Here is a 21,206-nt window from a genome sequence, read left to right as displayed (position 1 = left end):
TAGTTTAGTCACCAACATGGCAACCCAAATAAGGCCCATGTTAATTTTTTTAAAAGTTTAAATTCATTTTTTGTGCTTATTTTAATTTAAAATGGGATTCTGCACATCTACTGGCAAAAATATCTTTCTAACAGTATGCGTAGATTTTACATGCCATGCACAGGAGCTGAGAAAAAAGGTTTTCAATAAACATGCTTGCCTATTAATATATAGAACTAGCAGTTACCCGGCGCGCGTTGCTGCGCTTAACAACTATTATTTTAAATGGTAATTTGTTCTTTACGATGAATAAAAATAAAAATACCAAAAATAAAAATAGAATATTTTACTTAATTGCCAGTGGATAAACACTGTTCTTGGTTTTTTCATTAGGTGTATAAATATATAAGTTTTTAGGCGCAACTACCACCAAGTGAGCACGCAACATACAGCTGTCCATGTGAAAAGCATGCAGTTTCTAAATTTAAACCGACGATAGTCAGGTATTGCCCTAGTGCCTTATAATGGTGATTGCAAAAGCAAGACACAAAGGAAATTGTACTTGCTTAAATTCAGAGGGTAATTCGGATGAAATCATCAGTATTCTTGGGATTAAGACTATTCTCCTTTAAACTTACCACTGATAATTTTTGCTACAATCAATTTTGGTGTCATTTTTTTTATTGTCAGTCTGGTAACGTTGCACAGCTTCGGTGGATTTAAGTTTCGCATTAGTATTATTGGAGTTCCTTCTTTTAATGACAGTAATGTGGTGGGTTAATGACGAATTGAGAGGCATTTGATATCTGAGTTAGCACGCACAATTAATATTCACTTAATAATTTATGTTAGATTGTGTGGGTATATAACAAAAGATAAAAATATTAAGGCATTGCCATCCCTTTTATTGTTTTACTTTGATAAAGTGTTTTATGTTTACATATTTAACATTGGAGAATTTAAACGTTGTTGAGTGCACAGGTATGCTGCGATTGGGGTTTAATATACAGTATTTGGACTTATTCAAAAGTAAAATAGTTTTCTGTGCTGCACTCTGTGGAAACATTGTGGCACTATTTCAAATCATAACAAATACAGAATATTGCGATTATTCAAATCTACAAAACGAGCCATCAAAAGAGAAACATGGTAAATTCCCTTGGGGCTCTGCCCCAGTGGCCTTTAAATTCCCATACCATGTTATTCTTATGGAGGAAAAACGGGTTTTTGTCACAGCTAATTTCAGAGAACGGCTGGGCCTAGAAACTTGGTAGAGGTCTCTAAAGAAAGGTATTATGGTCTGTAGGTGAGCCATCAAAAGAGAAACGAGGTAAATTCCCTTGGGGCTCTTCCCCAGAGGCCTTTAAGGTCCCCTCAACAGATCTGTTTACATTATGACCATATGTATAATTTTACACTACTTTTAATGAACCAGCTGTTAATTTTAAAATTGTATTTCAAAGGTTAAGTGTTATGACCATTTACTGAAACTGTCAAAATTAAATGTTTACATTATTATTTATGATTTCAAAATTTATTCTTCACTGCATGGCAAGCTTTTTATCGTTTGAACAAAATGATGAATTTATGATATGTTTTAGATTTGTTGTTCAGAAATCTATGCTTTAATGCACTTTTTTGGTCTACTTTCAATAATCATTTGTAGATGTATGTAATCATTTGTACATTGAGGATGTGAGCTGTGTTCCAAGTTTTGGAATAGACTAAGCACGGAATAGGTTTAATCTATTGTTTGGTGCAGTAGGTGAATTAACCCTTTGAGTGCCAACGTCCGGGGAACCGGACGTTTTTAAAACGAGCCAAAAGTGCCGACGTCCGGCCGACCGGACGTTTTTAGAACGAGCCAAAAGTGCCAACGTCCGGCTGACCGGACGGTTCGTAATGATCGAACAGTTGTCATAACAACCGAATGGATACTCTGATTCTTTTAACCCATATTTGTCATATTAACATTGAGTCGAAAGTTACTAGATGCGATACATCGATTGTCGTTGGTCGAAATATCGAAAATTCGATTTTTACGAAATTTTAACCTAAAAATCGCCAGATCGCGCTCAGCATTTTTAGCGCGACCTTCGGGAAAAATCATCGGCATTTTTTGAGCGTTACTTTTATTTCTCGCAAGGCACTCTAAGGGTTAATGGCTGTTCAGGTATTAAAAAAGAGGGAAAGGGTTTTTACTTTGATGTACATATCTAGCTAGGTCTAACAATGCATCTAAACCTCACTACATAAAAAAAATTCGGAAATACAACAGTGCCATCACATCTCATCTCATTTGCATAATTTGTTGCCAACCAAGGCAGACTAGGTTATGGATTTGATTCAGCAAATGTTCAAGATTTGTGGTCAAATTCACTACAATTATGGTCCATCCCATCCACAAAATACATGCACAACTTTATGTGATCGATGCGGCCTAGGCAAAACTATGCCAGAAGTTAATCAATTAGCAAATAAGTACATGATGATTAAATACATTGGTCGATACGATGTGGCAAGAGAAGGAATCAAAATTGCTTAGATCGAAGTAAGAATGATTCTGCCTTCTGGAGAATCAGATATTTTATCAAATACAAAAAAAACTGATATAATATGCTGATAAAATTCGGTATTTTTATGACCAAAGATGGTGATTCACTTATTCAATCCAAATACGGTTGAATGATTTTCCTACAGCAGATGTAACCAGTTATTAGTAATATAGACTCTTTCCGTGAGATGACAAACTAATTATATAAACTCCTTTTCCCATATAGTTAACGTGTGAACTATCACATCTACTGTGGGGAAATGGTGTACCAACTTGATTAGGCACTAGGCTATTATAATATTCTTCATTCAACAATTCTTCTCTTAACTCAGGACCACCTACTAATTTACTATGGTTGGTTTTTACTGGTATAGGTTTTATTTTGTATGTCTGTTTATTTATAAAGTCCTTTATATTTTCATAAATTATTGCTAGGCCTGCTTCATTCAAATGCACTAGGTCTACAGCTAACCTTCTGTTGATCCAAATCTCTTTCTCATATAAGTCAACCAACACCTTACCATTGTACATAAGTAAATTGTTTATGTTAACTTTATCTTATTCAATCTACTATATGCCTTTAAATGAGTATTAACTGCATTTAGTTTATCCAAATGTGTCTTATCTTCATTTCCTAATCTAGGAATATAAGGAATTTCTACCAATAAAACATTTTTTCTTAACTGAATTAACTTTTGCAATAAACCCTCAAATTGTTTTATTATATAGTCTACTGAATCTCCTCTAAGGAAATTATTTACTCCTATCCACACAATCACATTTGTCGATAACTTATCTGAATTTTCATCAATTAGTTTACCTAAATCTTCAATCTTTTGACCCCCTACACAAAGATTAATCTTATTTTTGCCATTGAGCGAGCGAGTGATATTTAACCCTAATAACTTATTACCCATACGAACTCCTAGACTATCGGATAATAACTGAAAACATTCTATTGCCGGTTGGTAACAATCTTTGTTTTTATCTTTCTCCGTATTTACTATGTTAACATTAACCATCCTATCTACATCGCTCGCATCCTTATGTCATGCTCTACTATCATTGTTTCTACCTTTTTGCTCATTATCAATATTGTATCTATGTTTTTCTTGCGACCCCCCTCTTTGATTGAACGATTTGTAGTGGTTTACACTTTCCTGTCTGTCTTGGTACCCCTTATCTCGATATCTGTCGTCGTATTTTCTATTTACATGATCATTGAAGTGTTGTCTCTCGTCGGCTTTTTGATTTGAGATATTATCACGTCCCTGATATCTACCATTGTGATACTGTGAGTTACAAAATCTCTCTCTACCCTCAAAATTACGTCGATTTAACGTTCTACCCCCCTCATTTAATGATTTTTGTTGGTCTGGAATGTTCACCAATCGTATTAATAGGCGTTCTAACTCATCACGTGTATCAATATCTTTTGCAGCCGCTAGCCCCATGCCTATCCTGGTAGGTAAATGCCTAACAATAGCATAAATGAATTCTTCCATTAATAATGGCTTGTCCAAATGTAAGTTACTCTCATAATATTTCATTACATACACAATTAAATCTGTGTTACCATCTACAAAATCACCATCACCAGCTAATTTACTTTCAAATTTTCTTAGAATAGTTTTATTCCAAAATCGTCGCTTAAACGCGTTTTCAAAATCATCAAATGAGTTAGTGCACATGATTATATCTTGACCCCAAGCATTTGCATTCCCCTTTAAATATCTTAACAAAATCAGCTTATTTGACTCACAAGTACCACAGGATACATCACAAAATTTTCTGGCATATTTCAAAAATTCATCGGATGGATAAACTTTTCTCCATCCCCATGAAATTCAACCAAGTACAATTCAGCATTTTGGACATTTGCAAACGACACGGTTTTAAGCACTTCATTTGGCTTAGTTTCATCATTTGCGTTTACGCGATTTTTAAAATTTAGGCATACACCTATCTCTTCATGCATTTGCTGCTCAATCTCGCACCTAAACCGATTTTTCCACATTTTATAATCTTTATGAAATTCTGATCTGAAGTTTAGAAATTCATGTAAAGTTTTATCAGGAGCCATTGAGATTTTACTTGAATTTGTTTCTAATTCCTTATTAACATATGCTAATTCAGACTTTATGTCAATGAATTTATGATCAATGTCCTCTGAGAGACTCACTATTTTTGTATTAACTGTCTCTGTTAAACAACTAATTTCCTTGTCAATTTGTACCTTACAAAACTGATCATTACTGTCCTTAAACAATACTAAGTCCTGCTTGATGTTATCTTGTCCATCACTTACAAGTTTTACTTTACTGTCAACAATAGAGATTTTGTCATTAAATTCCCTAGACAAGTCATTAATATGTCCATTATTAATGTAAATTCCCTTTACATTATTGTCCATCCTATCAACTTTTTCTTCTAACATTTTATGGTCATTCTCTATAACCTTTACTTTATCATTTACAATCTAAAGCTCAGCTTTAATTTCAGTTCTTAGTTCCCCAATTTCAGATTTTAATTCTTGTTTTAATTCCCTAATCACCCTATTTGTCCCATCTACAGAGACCAGCAATTTGTCAAAACTATCCTGCATTTTAATATGTAACATAGTAGTGATATTTAGCATACAATTTTGCATATCATTAACAGCTACTGTCGGCCTTGTATCCATTAAGTTTACTGTTTCATTTGTATTATTAGTACAAGTATTTGGACTATTCTGAGTACGCCTAATATCCATGTCTATTAAGTTTAAGCTTTCATTGGACTCTCCAAGTTTACTACCATTATTCATACAATCTCTTTCTTCATTATCTATGCCTATGTTATCATTAGTAAGTTTATGAACATCCATTTTTATTTTAAGCTCAGATAAAGGTAAATCTTCAGATGAATTACTAGATGAAGTTGACATTGATTACGCTACATTATATTAAATAGGTCTATGTTATTAAAATGCTTGTTTTTTTTAGTTCTGATATTCTAGGCCTAAGCTACATAGCCAAATTACTTAAATTGTAATAATAATCAAAAGATTTATTTTAGATGGTTATAAGTTATCTCACGGAGTTAGGATATGCCTAGCCTAAATAACCTAAAACATACACTGATTCTTGATAGCCTATCTCAGTCTTGACAAGTTATATAAATTGTCGATCCTACCTGATGCTGAAGTCTCACCAATAGTCATGAGTCATGAAGGAGTCCTAGTCCTGGTCCTGGGTCCTTGTCTTGTTAAGTCGCCGTTTGACGTCACAGTCTGTGTCCTTGTTTCGTTCACTGAAGCTTCACATCAAAACCAAAGGGTCCTAGTCCTGTTGTCTGTCTGGGTAATGGATCTGGGTAGTGTGTCCGTGTTTCCCGCAGTCACCTCTCACTATTGTCAGTTGTTAAAGTGGACGTTAGGAAGCCCCACGTTGGGTGGGCGCCATTTTGTCGCGTCTCCGCTGTCTGGTCTTCTGCTCCGGCGTCGTCACCAAGATTGTAGCTCAGCGTAGATGTCGACGTTCACCTTGTAATGGGTTATGAGGGAGTCTTTTAATAACACGCACGAATGCATTAAACTTGTATATTAACTGTTCAATGGGCTCACAAAAGATTTTACATTGACAAAATGAGTTAGGCCCTAATCGAAACAACGTAAAAGTATTTACTGAACAGACGCAGCATGCGTGTTGCCTGTTGCGCATCTCCCTCTCAACTGACTCTCGATCACGACTACCCTTACTAGTGTTCATGCGCACTTTGGCCTACGCGTAAGAAAATACTTCCAAACTCTTTTAATAATTTTAAAATCTATATTGTATATTTTAGGCCCGTCACAGTAGTAAGTACTTTATTTTGACAAGGTGGTCATTTCCGGCCGCCATCTTGGAACCGCCATATTGGATGCAAAATATTTTTTTCAAATGTAAAGGTGGGGTTGTGACCCATTATTTCAAACTAGATTTTTACCCTGATTACAATGCCACAAACCGTTTTTAAAAATCTTGATTCATTCTAAAGTTATGAGGGCTTTTTAAAACTTTATTTTTAGCCCATTTTAACATTGTGGTTGTACAAACTAAGACCATAATCTCAAAATAGTGCTAGATAAAGATAAGTATACACTATCAGTCATTGTCGACATATTTTCACTTGGTTATGAAGGCTGTATTTTTGCGGCCGCGATCTTGGATCCGCCATTTTGAAATGTGATAAATTATTTTAAATATGAAGGGGGTTTTGTGACCCATACTTTTTTAACCTAAACTCAATTCCATGACCCGTTTTTCATTTTCATATTTTGATTTAGAAATATTGACATTTTTAACAAAAAAATGTTAATATTTCATAAATAGAACTTGATAACAAAAAATGGATTGCGGCATTGAGTTAAGCTTAAGAAAAGTAATTCGAAATGATGGGTCACAACACCCCCTTCATATTTAAAATAATTGATCACATTTCAAAATGGCGGATCCAAGATCGCGGCCGCAAAAATACAGCCTTCATAACCAAGTGAAAATAGGTCGACAATGACTGGTAGTGTATACTTATCTTTATCTATCACTACTTTGAGATTATGGTCTTAGTTTTTACACGCACAATGTTAAAATGGGCTAAAAATAAAGTATTAAAAAGCCCTCATAACTTTAGAATGAATCAAGATTTTTAAAAACGGTTTGTGGCATTGTAATCAGGGTAAAAATCTAGTGTGAAATAATGGGTCACAACCCCACCTTTACATTTGAAAATATATTTTGCATCCAATATGGCGGATCCAAGATGGCGGCCGGAAATGACCACCTTGTCAAAATAAAGTACTTACTACCCAACAATGTTTGGAAGTGGTCTGGGATTGATATTTGAAAAAATGTAGAAAAACGTTGGCGGGGGGGGGGGGACAATTAAAACTCACCCTGTATATACAGGGTGGTAATAAAGTCCGAAGACAGTTAAATATTTAAAAAAATAATGTAGATAGAGCTACAATACTTGGTACAAAGTTACAGAGCATAAAACTGTATCTTAACACATATTCAGTGATCCAATAACTCTTCAGGGGGACGGCCCACAAGGAGTCGGAAGAAAATCTTAAATGGAAGCATAGGTCAATATGCAATATGAAAGGTCTTTTTGAGTAGAATACAATGCCGCAAATCGCAGTTCAAAAGGTTGATCCTGCGCAAAATGGCAGCCGTTCAAAGATTTCTTGAATCTGCCATTTTGAATCTTTGAACGACTGCCATTTTAGCGAATTTCCCTATAGGGAAGTAGCTATTACCGTAGGTCTCATGGTAAGACCTAAGCCCGGGACCGATTTACTTTTTCATTTTGATGTCCCTTGAGGCCAAAAACACCATTCGTTCAAATTTTTATATATCTATATATAGATATATATATATATATAGATATATATATATATATATATATATATATGTCCATCCGCACGATAACTTGAGTAATTTTTGTCAGATTTTGATAAAATTTGGTTTGAAGGTGTAAGGCGGGATAAACTTGAATGAGTTCGCGAACCAGCATTATCGGACTATGGGAACGGGGGTTTATGGGGGGTTTTATGGGGTAAAAATAGGTTTTTCCCATTTTTGACCCTAAAAACACGAAATTTCACAATTTATTTTTAAACCATTTTGTAGAGCTTAAAAAAACAAATAATTTAGTATATTGAAGCGTTATTATGCGCCTAATTGTTATGGAGAAAATTTAAAAAAATTGTAATTTTAAAATTCCCATGTTATTCTTATGGAGAATAAGTCAACTGTTGTAGTTTGCTTGTTTATGAACATATTTTGATCGATTTTGGAAAATACTTTTATTTCTTACTAAACTATTATCATTTTATAAAAAAATCTTTTTTACCCTCCCTGTTGCAGCAAACCTAAGTACTCGTTAAACTAATTCTATTTAAATAGGAAATAAAAATGCTATTTTTATGGAGGCATTTTAGTGTAAATCCAATCAGATTAATGGAAATTCGCTTAGTCTGCAGGTTTGCTGCGGCGGGGGTATTTTACTCAGGCGTTCTTTTGAGCTTGAATTTACGGCATTGTAATCTACTATTGAAGACCTTTAACTTGATGTGCATATCGACCTATGCTTGCGTTAAAAATTTTCTTCCGATTCCTAGGGCTGTGCCCCCTGAGGAGAAAGCGTATAATAGCAATGTAAATTAAATGAATCTTTGAACAACTGTCATTCTTGGCTCGGTTGTCCGTTTGAGTTCAAATTTGCGGCATTATATTCTGCTAGTAAAGACCTTTAATTTGATGTACATGTCAACCTATGCTTCTATTTATTTAAGATTTCCTTCTGACTCCTTGCGGGACGTCCCCATGATATGACAGAAAATTGATATTTCCTAAAAAAAAGTAGATTTTTAGGTGTGGTGTTGATGTACTAAATCTTATTGATTTATCTGTTGTCGTTTAGAAAATATTTAACTGTCTTCGGACTTTATTACCACCCTGTATATATATTTAGATATCACCAGATTCAAGGTTTTTAGCTGAAAATGATGGTTCAAAAATTTCTCCGCGCTCTCAAGTATTAACGGAACTACGGACGTTTAAAGTTTTGTTTACTTTTGTAAAACTACTGAATGATGATGCAATGTTTTCTCACCAAAAACTTTCGTTATAAATTTTCTGTCGATTCTAAATTATTTAAAGTTAATATTAGGCCCACACTAATAGTTAATAGGTTATTTAAAATATACACTAATTTATTAAAATACTGTCATCTTACACAACTAAACTGAATATTACTAAAGGCGGCCATGATAGATTACGATATCCATCCACTCATCCAGTGCCACCGTTCTCGACAATGATGGAACCTTTTAAATGGTTGATTTATTTTGTCCATATCTTCTTTTAACTATTGCAATTAATATTTTTTAATTTTTCTAGGAGTATGTTTTTTTGGATTGTTGGTGAATCTTTTTGGTAGGTACCGTACCGTAGTTTATAAAAAAATTTATTGCCATGTATTTTGGTGTACGTTCAAAAAGAGTGAGTCTATGTATTGGGAATTGATATAAATGTTTCTGACGTGTGGAATAATTATGTGGGGTACTTGTGATGGTTAAAATCCCTAATCTTTGAAAAAGAGGTCTACTCCTTTTTTTATTTGACACTTTAACCATGGTACGTACAATTGATTTTTGTGTGTTAAGAAGTTTTTTGTTTTGAAACTGGATCCCCAGAGTACTATACCATACCTTATTATAGAATCAATATAGGCCATGAAATATGTTGGGTGTTGTGGGTGTGTATAGGTGTGTATATACATATGTTAAATACACAGTAAAAATTTGAATCATTTTGGCCTACTATTTCCTGAGATAGGCTAACGGGATCTTTATGTTTAAAAAGTGAACTTTCGGTAAATCGCAAAAATGCAGGAAAAACAATGTACTTACCTTTTAAAACATTCCAGCTTCATAATCCTGATAATCCTGTTCCTTTTCCTTTTCAGTGTCCAGGAGCTTCTTTCTGATCATCCTGCTTCTTTTCCTTGCTAGCTTAGTCTTCTCATCACATGCTATTTCCGATTTCATCACCCAGCTCCGATCAATTTCACTCAAAACTTTTGCACAATTTCTTTCAACTTTTACCCCAAGCACTTTCAAAACCTCTAATCGCCCCTTGTTTCCCTCATTGTAAGTAATTGCAGCATCAAATGTGCCAAATCTAAGAGTTTGTAGTCCCACAAAATTGTTTTTTGGTATTCTGGACCAAGCTTTCGTTGATGTTTTGCGTACGGCCGTGTAGACACTTTTGTAATAACTCTGGGTTTGCTAAATCCTTGAATATGGGTTTTATAACCAACTATTGTTTTGTCCAATGAGTTCTTGTGTTTGTAGGATTTGTTCTCTTTCATTGCCTGTTGGTATTGTCATGAAATTTTGATAATTGATTGAAACATGAATTAATTTAGTGACTAAAATAGATTTAAGAAAAATAGTTATAGAATTGGAAAAAGTGGACTGTATATTGTTTTATTTACATGAAAGGAATCACTTACTGTTTTTGTCAATTCTTCTTGAAATGGAATACAATAATGTTATAATGATTTTCTTGAATTTAGTTTGACACTTTCTTCATACATCTCTCAGTTCATTCTGTCTTCTATGTTGATCTTCATCACAGTCACATGTTTTGCTTTTAAAATTTAATTGTTGAACATTTTTAAAGTAGTTAAACTAACCGACTTCCCCACCACCAACAAAAGGAGGAGGTTTTTTAATTTGTCTGTGGCGATGTTTTTTTTTCTATGTATGTTCACCAATTTCTCTGTGATTCTTATTACCGATCAGCGTGGTTCCACCACCAAAATGACCAGGAGATTTTCTATTTGGTACCATATATAGCATTATGTTTAAGAAAAATATTTGTTTGGTGAAAAATGCTGAAAACCTCAAATATTCAACATTTATTTTGTTTATATTTTTGCAGAGAAGGCAATAAATAATAATAACACTCCTACAGCTGTTAGTTAAAACCATTTAAATGAAGCTACAGACAGTTTCTTCATGAAACAGTTGCTTCATATTGATTAATAAACTATTTCTTGCCATGGAGCCTAAATAAGTAACATTGAAAAAATGCATTTTGTTTTGGTTACTATAAAAAAGGTATTGCAACGTTTGACATGATTTTTGTATGATTCTGTTTTGAGTATTGAATGTTCTGACTTATAAAATTATAGTGAATAGCTGTATGATATTGACAATTTAAGGTGTATTGTGAAAACCAAAGCATTCGTAAAAGAGGTCCAAATATAAATTAGATGCAATTATACCTTAAATGACATAAGAGGTGTGAGATTGCATAATCGTCAATCGTCTTAAAAGTGTTAAATATTTTAATTACTAAACATGCATTTGAAGATGCCAAGATGTGGAATGTTTATTAATATTCTTCACTGTCAATAATATTATGCCTGCTTCGGTAATGGGAAGCTGATTTGCAATTTCTGTGGCACTTTTAAATATTTCAAACAGTTCTGCTTATCAAAAAACTTCAAGTAATTGATATATAACAAATTATACAGTCACTAAAAATCATGAAATAATTTATTTTTGTAAAACAATGCAACCGACTTCAAATGCTCTAAAAAGAATGAAATAATTTAAATAAAGTAAACTTTTGTATTAGTCAAGCTCTCGTATTTCAAGTCGGCGCGGCTCTAACTGCAAAAATATGAATAAAATAAAAGATATTGAGAGTGTATTTTGAAAATCAATAAATTGTAGCTGGATAACATAAATCTATATAAATAAAATTAGAGTTTTGTCTGTACATTGCTCAGAATCATAAATTTTTAGGTTATTTTTACGTTTTATACATTGAAACAAGTCTCATCTAAATTTCTGTCTGTCTGTCTGTAACACTCAAGATGGCATTTTACGCAATCTTCTCCAGGAAAACGAGAGTACCTATCAAGACCCAAGTCATTTTAATGTATTCACTGGATTGGCTAGAGTGTCTTTAGCCATTAAAATATGGCCTCCCTACTTTGTAATTAAAATTACGGACGTTCGAAAATGTAGTTTTGTGTGATTTTTGTCAAGTTTTCGTCCAATTTTTATCACTTAATCATCTATGAAATAACGAACAGCTGTTCGGATCAAGATTATTTTTTCTAGCTGTCACTGAAATGTTTACAAATGTTGTTTACAAACACCGCAACCATTTCCGATTACGTTTTGAAGGCAAATCCCATCCAAGTGAGATTAAAAATGTTTTTCTTACATAAAGGATTTAATTAATCGCAAGTGGAATAATATAGTGTAACCGTAAATTAAATAACTAGGCATCATCCAGGTCAGGAACCAGAGATTCTTTGTGTATAAAATTGTTCTGGACTTTTGATAACCAGAAAGAAGATATTGAATCAGTGTTGTATACGGCTAAGAAACTTAAATTTATTAATGATCATCGCCAATAGCTTAGAAACAAGGTTCCACTCATTGACAGTGCTTCAATGGCGGTTGTGTAAAGTGAAAAGTAAAAAATCACAACTACAGTGGGTGATTGTAACAGAGGTTTACGGATGATGCTAAACTCGATTTTCCAATGTGTCACTTTCTGTTCCTACCATTGACTATATATAGTAAATAGTTCCTACTCAACATGTGATGCAATCGCTGGACCATACAGCCAATAGGCCCATAGCCCATTTCTTGGGTACGTACGCTTACCCAATTATTTATAACGACATTTTTGACGACGATCCTTGATACCGGTACTTTTCCCTAGAATACACGGCCTACACCTATAGGTACTTAAGAAATAAAATTACAAACGTCCAAAAACCCAACGTTGTGTGATTTTTGTCACATTTCCTTATAATGTTAATAGATATAACAATAATTGTTTAGAGAATACGTAATCTATTAAATAACAGAAAGTTGTTGTATAAGGTTGTTTTTTTTTTTTCAAACTGTCATCTATAAGTTTACATAAGAGTTGTGTACAAATAAAGAAATTAATGGGAAATAACTTTGATTGCCAATAACTTTTTACAAGAAAATCCAAAACCAAGAGATAAATAACCTTGATTAACGCATATAATTGGTCGGATGTACTACAGTTCTTAACTGTAAACGTTGGTTTTTGGTACGGTACTGGTTCTTTTCCTATTAACCATTGGTAGCAGCAAGAATCATTTTTACGTACCAACACATCACAGTAATTTACAAATTAGTTATTGTTGGTGTTGCACCTTATTTATTACAGGCGTATTCAATTTAATTTATGTCTTAGCTGTATAAGTTTTGCTTTTTCTGTCTGGATTCCAAAATGTTAGTTTATGCTAAGAAAACGATAACGCATTTTAGTAAAACATTTATTCAGCAAACCATCATTAATTGTTCAAACGCTTTGAACGTTGCTTATGTATCAATAGTTCGTGGCCTATTTTGGTAATTTTTATTATAAATTACCAATCTAAATCGTCTATAGTACTGTACTTCATATAATATAGCAAACCGATTCAGATAGCATTTCGACAGAATTTCGGGTCATCTCCGGTCCAAGCAAATATAAATTGTTATGATAAAGTTTTATGACATTAACAAAGATTTCAAATACTAATTTTATGCTTAAAGCGTAGCAAATTCCCTAATTAAGTTCTGTATTTTTGTGTGTATGTCTGTTGGTAACACATTAATGTCCTTATTTCTCAGTGTTTCACGGAAAGGACAAGAGCACCTTGATAATGAAAATGTCAACCCGAATAAAGTGTTAAATTATGAGGTTGAGGTAGTACCTTAAATACTTTTAACCGTTATGTTATAGTCCTTTAAATTCTGAACAAAATTGTACACATCCCATTTTCGTATATTTACTCTCACCACTTACACATGATAAAGGTTGTTGACAAACTTATGGGAGAAAGTATGTGTCAGAATGCTGATACCGTTTATTTAGTTTAATCATTGGATTTAACATATGGGCCAACAAGATCCGGGTGACATTTAATTGCGAAGCATTAGTTTTGGCTGGAAACTGTCAGATACTGTATTTGCGAAGGAATAGTTTTGTCAGTATATCTGAAAGTATGCAAACCAACTGCTGTGCTTTATATAAGAAGGTTTTAACTGACTATCAATGATAAGATCCAATTAAATTAACTAAATTGAACTAACTTACAAACTTTTGCATGGTTTGCTGTTTGGATTTGCAGTTTTGTTTGGTTTGTTTTCCTTTTTATATTTAGTTTTATTGAATTTTTATTGTACTTTGACGTAGCCTATTGTACAAACTTAATGGCCTAATAAAATCTTTGAATCCCCGTGCGTAGAACGGGCACACAGCTAGTATATAAAAAAACATACTGAACTGTTTTGTTTATATATATCAAAGGAAGTATTTTCTTGTATTAGCAAATTTCCCTATAGGGAAGTAGCTATTACCGTAGGTCTCATGGTAAGACCTAGGCCCGGGACCGATTTACTTTTTCATTTTGATGTCCCCAGAGACCAAAAACACCATTCGTTCAAATTTTTATATATTTATATATAGAGATACTAGCTGTGTGCCCGTTCTACGCACGGGGATCTTATAGTAGTCAGTTGAAACCTTCTTATATTAAGATTAAGAACAGCAAATAGTTTGCATATTTGCAGATATGCTGGCAAAACTATTATATTATAAACCTTCGCAAATACAGTATCTGACAGTTCAAGCCAAAATAAATACTTCGCAATTAAATGTCACCCGGATCGTGTTGGTCCATATGTCCAATGATTAAACTAAAAAATCTTTTATAGATCCATGAAGCGTAGCCCTAAAGTAGGCCTATAATTGAAAGTTACTTTCCACATCGGTTAACTTAAACGCATTTAAAGTACTACCTCAACCTCACCATTTAACACTTTATTCCGGTTGACATTTTCAGTATCAAAGGTGCTCTTGTCCATTCCGTGAAACACTGAGAAATAAGGACATTAATGCGTTACCAACATACAACAAAACAACACAATACAACAATCCAACAAAGGCCACGAACTATTGATACATAAACAATATAAAGGCGTAAACAATTCATGATGGTTTGCCCAACAAATGTTTTACTCAAATAGGTTATCATTTTCTTAACATACTGGGTAAGCTAAGATTTGGAATCCAGACAGAAAAAGCAAAACTTATACAGAGTTAAGACATCACTTAAATTGAATACGGACGGCTCTAATAAATAAGGTGCAACACCAACGATATCAAATTTGTAAACTACCGGTTCTAAGGAAAAGAACCAGTACCTACGTAAGAACCCACCTAAGAACTATAGTGAATCGGACCAATTAAATACATTAATATCTAGTCCCGAGGTTATTGATCTCTTGCTTTTGGATTTTCTCGTAAAAAGTTATAGCGTAAACTTATCGGTGTCAGTTTGAAAAAAAAGCAACCTTACCCAAACAACTTTTTGTTATTTAATAGATTACGCATTCTCTAAACAATGATTAGTATATCTATTAACATTAGAAGGAAATGTGACGAAAATCACACAATGTTGGGGTTTTGGTCATTTGTAATTTTATTTTTTAAGTAGGTAGGCCATGTATTCTATGGAAAAGTACCGGTATCGTCATACTGGGATCGTCGTCAAAAAGGTTGTTATGAATAAATATGTAGGCTTACGTACCCAAGATATGAGCTATGGGCCTATTGGCTGTATGGTCCAGCGATTGCATCACACGGTGAGTAGAAACAGAAAGTGACACATTGGAAAAGCGAGTTTAGCACTTCCTCTGTTAAACCTCTGTTACAATCACCCACTGCAGTTGTGATTTTTTACTTTACACTTTACACAACCGCCATTGAAGCGCCGTCAATGAGTGGAAACCTTTTTTGTAAGCTATTGGCGACGATCATTTCAGTGTCACAGCCCTATACAACACTGATTCAAGGTCTTCTTCTTTCTGGTTGTCAAAACTCAAGAAACATTTTATACTCAAAGAATTTCTGGTTCCGATTTGGACGATGTCTAGTTATTTATTTGATCTAAGTAAAGTAAAGTGTAAAGTAAAAAATCACAACTGCAGTGGGTGATTGTAACAGAGGTTTTACAGAGGAAGTGCTAAACTCGCTTTTCCAATGTGTCACTTTCTGTTTCTACTCACCGTGTGATGCAATCGCTGGACCATACAGCCAATAGGCCCATAGCTCATATCTTGGGTACGTAAGCCTACATATTTATTCATAACAACCTTTTTGACGACGATCCTTGATACCGGTACTTTTCCATAGAATACATGGCCTACCTACTTAAAAAATAAAATTACAAATGACCAAAACCCCAACATTGTGTGATTTTCGTCACATTTCCGTCTAATGTTAATAGAAATACTAATCATTGTTTAGAGAATGCGTAATCTATTAAATAACAAAACGTTGTTTGGGTAAGGTTGCTTTTTTTTCAAACTGACACCGATAAGTTTACGCTATACTACGCTAACTTTTTACGAGAAAATCCAAAAGCAAGAGATCAATAACCTCGAAGCTAGATATTAATGTATTTAATTGGTCCGATTTACTGTAATTCTTAGGTAGGTTCTTACGTAGGTACTGGTTCTTTTCCTTAGAACCGGTAGTTTACAAATTAGATATCGTTGGTGTTGCACCTTATTTATTAGAGCCGTCCGTATTCAATTTAAGTGATGTCTTAACTCTGTATAAGTTTTGCTTTTTCTGCCTGGATTCCAAATCTTAGCTTACCCGGTATGCTAAGAAAATGATTACCTATTTGAGTAAAACATTTGTTGGGCAAACCATCATGAATTGTTTACGCCTTTATATTGTTTATGTATCAATAGTTCGTGGCCTTTGTTGGATTGTTGTATTGTGTTGTTTTGTTGTATGTTGGTAACGCATTAATGTCCTTATTTCTCAGTGTTTTACGGAATGGACAAGAGCACCTTTGATACTGAAAATGTCAACCGGAATAAAGTGTTAAATGGTGAGGTTGAGGTAGTACTTTAAATACGTTTAAGTTAACCGATGTGGAAAGTAACTTTCAATTATAGGCCTACTTTAGGGCTACGCTTCATGGATCTATAAAACATTTTTAAGTTTAATCATTGGACATATGGACCAACACGATCCGGGCGACATTTAATTGCGAAGCATTTATTTTGGCTTGAACTGTCAGATACTGTATTTGCGAAGGTTTATATATAATAGTTTTGCCAGTATATCTGCAAATATGCAAACTAATTGCTGCTCTTAAACCATCATGAATTGTTTACGCCTTTATATTGTTTATGTATCAATAGTTCGTGGCCTTTGTTGGATTGTTGTATTGTGTTGTTTTGTTGTATGTTGGTAACGCATTAATGTCCTTATTTCTCAGTGTTTTACGGAATGGACAAGAGCACCTTTGATACTGAAAATGTCAACCGGAATAAAGTGTTAAATGGTGAGGTTGAGGTAGTACTTTAAATACGTTTAAGTTAACCGATGTGGAAAGTAACTTTCAATTATAGGCCTACTTTAGGGCTACGCTTCATGGATCTATAAAACATTTTTAAGTTTAATCATTGGACATATGGACCAACACGATCCGGGCGACATTTAATTGCGAAGCATTTATTTTGGCTTGAACTGTCAGATACTGTATTTGCGAAGGTTTATATATAATAGTTTTGCCAGTATATCTGCAAATATGCAAACTAATTGCTGCTCTTAATCTTAATATAAGAAGGTTTCAACTGACTACTATAAGATCCCCGTGCGTAGAACGGGCACACAGCTAGTTAACAATACAATATTGCAAAATTTTATTAAAATATATCCATAAACAAGCAAACTACAACAGTTTATTCTCCATAAAAACGGGCATTATAAATTTGCAATTGTTTAAATTATCTCCGTAAGCGTTATAGGCTTACAACAACGCTTAAAGAGTACAAAATTGTTTATTTGTTTAGCTAACAAAACAGTTTGGAAGCCAATTGTGAAATTTATGTTTTAGGGTCAAAAATAAGAAAGACCCAATTTTATACCCCATTAAAGCCCCTTAAACCCCCATTCTCATAGTCTGATCATTCTGATTTGCGAGCTCGTTTGGATTATCATTGGTTTAAACATTTGTACAAAATTTCATTAAAATCTCATCAACTTTCCTCAAGTTATCGCGCTAATGGGCACATACTACATAGACCTATATAAACATAAAATATATACACTGCATATGTATAGATACATATGTCGCCTACCTATATAGATATGAATTTGAACGGAAGTTGTTTTTGCCTCTGGGGACCTCAAAACGAAAAATTAAGTCGTAATTAGGTCCTACCATGCAACCGTAATAGCTTATTCCCTATATGGAAAATTCGCTAAAAGGATGAGAAACAACAGGTATGGAGTGAATTACCTGAAACAACATTGTTTATAGATGGCGTATCTTATATTGTAACTTTTTTGTAGTATTTTTTTATGAGTATAGCTTTGGCGAGCTAATGACATTGAAGACTACGCACAGCATTTGAAAAATACACGTGGTTTTAGATTCCTGTTATACCCATCGAAGTATATAACATGTTATACAGTGTGTAAATTAAGTATGGAAACAAATCTGTATTTTTAAAACCGAAATAGATAGAAATATTCTATTTGTGGCAATAATAGTTAACAAAGATTCCGCAATTTTTTACATGAAAAATATTTTTTTACCCCCCTAACAGGGTAGGTGGTAGGGGGTGACTTATTTTTTTCAAATAGCAACCCCTATTGAGTGACCCCTCATTTTGAAGAGTTTGTCAAAAGAAACACAATGACGCAAATCCGAGGTGAATATCTCACTCCTAGCCCAAATGGCGGATATTCCAAAATTTGATTTATTGTACGTGAAAAGCACCAATTTCACAAATAATGGAAAGAAATCTGTATTTTTAAAACCGAAATAGATAGAAATATTCTGTTTGTGGAATTGATTGTTGACATAGGTTCCGCAATTTTTTTAATCAACAATATTTTTTCAACCCCTTTAACAGGGTAGGGGGTGGGAGTGACTTATTTTTTTCAACAACAACCCCTATTGAGTGACCCCTCATTTTGAAGGGTTTGTTAAAAGAAAAAGAATGACGCAAACCCGAGGTAGATATTTCACCCCTAGCCTAAATGGTGGGTAATGAAAAATTTAATTTTTGTAAAAAAAGCCCATTTTGGAATATCCGCCATGTTAGCTAGGAGTGAGATATTCACCTCGGATTTGCGTCATTGTGTTTCTTTTGACAAACCCTTCAAAATGAGGGGTCACTCAATAGGGGTTGCTATTTGAAAAAAATAAGTCACCCCCTACCACCTACCCTGTTAGGGGGGTAAAAAAATATTTTTCATGTGAAAAATTGCGGAATCTTTGTTAACTATTATTGCCACAAATAGAATATTTCTATCTATTTCGGTTTTAAAAATACAGATTTGTTTCCATACTTAATTTACACACTGTATATACCAGAAGAGTTAAATCTCATATGTGCTACAGGACACATGTTAACATGTCAACACTTACTTTGTCGATGAAAATTGTATTTTAAAAGCATATTTTATATATTTAACAATTGCCAGTCCAAAACTAAACAATATAGATATGAAAATAGAGCATAAAAGAGGGTGTGAGCGAGCGACTTGTCGCCTAGAATGGCCGGTGCCATAAGATAACATAAGGAGCGTATTTGTCGCCGCGACCGAAAAATGCTCCCGGTCGCGTTTATTTTTCTGTCGCCGGTGGTCGCTGGTCGCGAGTTGCTTAGTGTGGCCGCCTCCATTTAATTTAATGCTACGCACTTTCATTCATTGACGCCGCGACAAAGTCGCCAAGTGTGGCCCTAGCCTTAGATTATAACCACCTTTAGTTATAGATAGTCACCTGCAATGTGGACATCCTCTTTAAATTTTGTATCAAAAATCATCATAGAGCCGCGCCGACTTCAAATAGTACGTGAATTTGACTAATACAAAAGTTTACTTTATTGAAATTATTTCATTCTTTTTAGAGCATTTGAAGTCGGTTGCATTTTTTTACAAAAATAAATTATAGCCTAATAATGAAATATTATTTTTAGATACAATGTGAATGTAATTTGATGTAATAACATATGATAATTTTAATATTGAAATGAATTGCAATTTAAACTTCAATAACAATAAACTGTAAACATAAACATTGGTTAATGAATTTCGATTGAGTTATTTGGAACAATTTAAATATGAATGAAATAAAGAAAACTAATAAATACTTAACATCTCGGCCCCCTTGAACTATTTAGTTCAACAATAAATGGTAACAAATTAAACTATAAATAGAACTAAAAGCAATGGAACTTTGATAACAAAAAAAATCAATAAATAATTGTTAAATAAAACTAAAGAAAAAACATAAATGGTTTTGAAGCTTACTTAACTTAATCTACTGGAAGAGGGGAAAGCTTCACTATAGGGCGAGTGACAAGTCCTGATCTTGTGTTAACTTCAGCCACTCTGACTATGTTGTCTTTGCCTGTGAAGACTTTGGTGATGTGGCAGGAATAAATTAGGAGAATCTGTTGGTCTTGAGGAACAGAGGACCATGTCCAAAAGATTCATAATCTTGCATGAATTCAGTGTAGCTTTTCTTGAGTTCGACACTTCGGTTGAAACGATTTTCCAAAGATCTAAAAATACTGTAAGCTGACTTGGCTGAATCTCCTAGAACTGTAGGTTTCTTCTTCAATGGTAGTCGAACTTGATATTTGCCATCGGGAAGACGAGAGTGTGTTTTCATTAAGTGATTATTGCACTTTACATCATCAGGAGAAAGCTTTGAAGCTGTTGGTACTACTTCTGAAGCCCAGACATTTTGAACAGCACTATGTAAATCAAAATCTGAAATTGTGAGGAGATTCACTGTTGTGTTGGTACTAGGGCGCATATTGTAAAACTGGACAGGAGCATGGCCTAATAAAACATAACCAAAAATGGTGTTAAGAGCAGTCTGGTTCACCACAGAGGGTATAAGCGAATAGGTCTGCGCCAAGTAGCATATCTACAGGAGCAGGTACATCAAAAGTTGGATCAGCGAGGATTAGATTGTGCATTCGTTTCTTTACTTCTTTTGAGATATGACATCTAGGCATATGTTGCTGGTTAGAGTCCCCCGGTCTTAGAGT

The 21,206-nt window shown here is 33.9% G+C and overlaps 1 protein-coding gene across 2 annotated transcripts in view; it reads left to right on the top strand.

Moving 5' to 3' along the window:
- Nucleotides 1-21,206, top strand: part of LOC128982630 (protein D2-like) — a 113,466-nt gene that overhangs the window by 76,381 nt on the left and 15,879 nt on the right. The gene's annotated exons all lie outside the window — the stretch shown is intronic.

The sequence above is a fragment of the Macrosteles quadrilineatus genome, unplaced genomic scaffold (genome assembly GCF_028750875.1).
Source record: "Macrosteles quadrilineatus isolate MER2022 unplaced genomic scaffold, UCM_ALF_1.0 Scaffold_1__1_contigs__length_201487025, whole genome shotgun sequence".
Classification (NCBI taxonomy): Eukaryota; Metazoa; Arthropoda; class Insecta; order Hemiptera; family Cicadellidae; genus Macrosteles; species Macrosteles quadrilineatus.
This window is presented reverse-complemented; position numbering and strand designations above follow the sequence as displayed.